Source organism: Bison bison, unplaced genomic scaffold (genome assembly GCF_000754665.1).
Source record: "Bison bison bison isolate TAMUID 2011002044 unplaced genomic scaffold, Bison_UMD1.0 scf7180017864180, whole genome shotgun sequence".
NCBI classification, from domain to species: Eukaryota; Metazoa; Chordata; class Mammalia; order Artiodactyla; family Bovidae; genus Bison; species Bison bison.
In genome coordinates this window covers 16,076,182-16,078,583 of record NW_011494752.1, presented here as the reverse complement: position 1 = coordinate 16,078,583, position 2,402 = coordinate 16,076,182, and the positions used below count along the sequence as shown (strand labels likewise).

General features: G+C 49.0%; 1 protein-coding gene across 1 annotated transcript in view; it reads left to right on the top strand.

Moving 5' to 3' along the window:
- LOC104990773 (tumor necrosis factor ligand superfamily member 12-like) overlaps window positions 1-2,402 on the top strand; it is a gene marked incomplete at its 3' end in the record, with an annotated part of 6,371 nt that overhangs the window by 702 nt on the left and 3,267 nt on the right. The gene's annotated exons all lie outside the window — the stretch shown is intronic.

The window sequence follows — 2,402 nt, the reverse complement described above, 5'->3', positions numbered from 1 at the left end:
CCCCTCCCCACCAATGTGCTTCTTCTGGACTTTGGACATACTGTTCGTTCACCTGGAATTCCCTTCCATGTGATAGGCCAGGAGCCAAGATACGAGAGTGACTTAGTCTAGGGTTGGCAGCTGAGACGGAGAGAAGTAAATGGATTCAGTGTGTAGTTTGAAGAGAAGGACTTGGTGGAGCAGGATTAAGGGGCGAGGGGGAAGGAATGACTTCTAGATTTTTAACTTGGGCATCTTTGAGAATAATGGTGTCTTTTATTAAGTGGTGTTAACCAGGAAGGAAACAGGTTGGGGGGGGCATGTAAATTAATAATTGAATTTGAGAGCTAATAATAACTAAGTGGATAAATAATAAACAAATGAGTTTCACAAATAGTTAGCTGGACTTGGTGAGTGGCTCAGGCCTGGGCAGGGTGTGTAGAGTCAGGAGTCATCACCAGATGGATGGTATTTAAAGCTACAGGACTGGATGAGACACCCACGAGGGAAGGGGGCCCCGCAAGGAAAGCCCTGAGGCTCTTGGAGCAGAGTGGGAGAATCCAGAAGAGACTGAGAAGCAGCCAGAGAGAGGGGAAGAAACCCAAGGAGGGCAGTGTCCTGGAGTCTCAGAGAAGACATAGTTTCAAGAAGGAGGATGTGGCTGTCTATGTTGAATGCAGCTGAGTGGTCACATGAGATGAGAACAGAGAAATGACCGCTGCATTTAGTAACATTCAAAGTCAACTGGTGACCTTGACAAGGGCGGTGGCTGGTGTGGTTAGGTTGGAAGCCAGTGTGGACTGGGTTAAGAGAAAATCGGAAATAGGAATCAGAGACAGTGACAACTCTCTCCAGAAGTTTCTCTGTGACAGGAGCAGAGAAATGGGCCAGGAGGTAGAGAAGGATGTGAGTCCAGGAAAAGTTCAGTCCTTAAGCAATACTGCCTAAATCATAGCTACCTATTCAGGTTTTAATCTCACCTAATCCTTGAAAGAGTCCTAAAAGGAAGATAATCCAGCCATCTGCTTTTTACAGAGATGACGGTAACCTGTCCAGGTCATGATGATGCTAAGAGGTGGGGCCAGGATTTGAATCCAGCTATCTGTGCTTGTGTTGCAGACATTGAGTGAGAGGCGATTGCCAGTGCAGGGGTAGGGGAACCTGCAGGCAGCATCCAAGGAGGTGGGAGGGGGTGGACTCCAGAAGGAAGAAAGGGACGGGACGTGTCATCTCATCTCCATAAGAGGGTCAGCGGTGACCACGAGAACAAGTCGGTTTGTGGTTTGGGTGGGAGGACAAAAGGTAGCCCTTACCTGATGCCTTCGGGGTCCTCTGGAGATTGAGGGAGATGGGCAGGAGGGACGGTGAAAAGCAAGCCTAGCAGGGAAAAAAGGGGGATTGCCGGGCAGTAAAGAATGAAATTTAGTGATACCATGGTCTCAGGCACACCATGCCCTTAGCCACAACCAGCTCAAACTAGTTCCCTAGCCAGGAATGCCCTTTCTCCTTCTCTCCCCTACTCTTCATGCCTCAGGCCAGCTTTCCTCCCTTCTGACTGGACCATTATTTTAGCAGTTACCCAGACATTTACTCATTTGTTGACTCAGCACACATGAGCTGAGATGCTACTGTTTGTATGGACCCAGCTAGGTGCCCACACTGAGTAATATCCAGACCTATTTGCAAGGAACTGCTGTCTAGGAGAGGAGGCAAGCATCTAAATTTGTAAATTACAATGTGATATGACAAGAATAATAATGAAAGTAGCAAGAGACACATGGCCAGTACAGAGGAAGACAACTTTACAATGGAGTCAGGGACTCTTCCCCAAGGAGGCATGGGCTCTTACCCAAGTGTGAGTATAAGATGGACAGAGGGGCAGGGCCACTTGTACAAAAGCCCAGAATTTGCCAAGAATCTGATGAGGCTGGAGGACGGGGAGCAAGCGGCTCGATGTGGTTGAGGAGACAGATCCAGAAGAGCAGAATGGGGTGAGGCTGGAGAAGCATATGGAGCCAGGTCACAGTTGGAGTCTGGAGGTTATTCTGAAGTCAAAGCAGGAAGAGACAGTCTCATGTCTGCATTTGAGAAACATCACTATGCCTCTGTGTAATGTGGCGAGTAAACTGGAGCAGGCAGTTTACTCTCGGTGGAAACAGGGAGCCTAAAGTGGAAGGAGCCTGAAAAGAGTCCCAGTGAGAAATGGCCGAGTCCACACACACAGGGGACGGAGACAGCTACTTAGGTGGCAGACTTGCTAGGAACTGGTGATCAATGGATAAAGCTGGTGAAGGAGAGAGAGGCTTGAGTGCTTGACAAGAGGTAGGACCAGGAGCCCATTGTGGAATGCAGACGGTCAAGCAAATTTGGGGTTGGGGGGGGTCAGGCTCAGTTTTGGTCTAGGTGAGTTTGCAGTGGGGAGC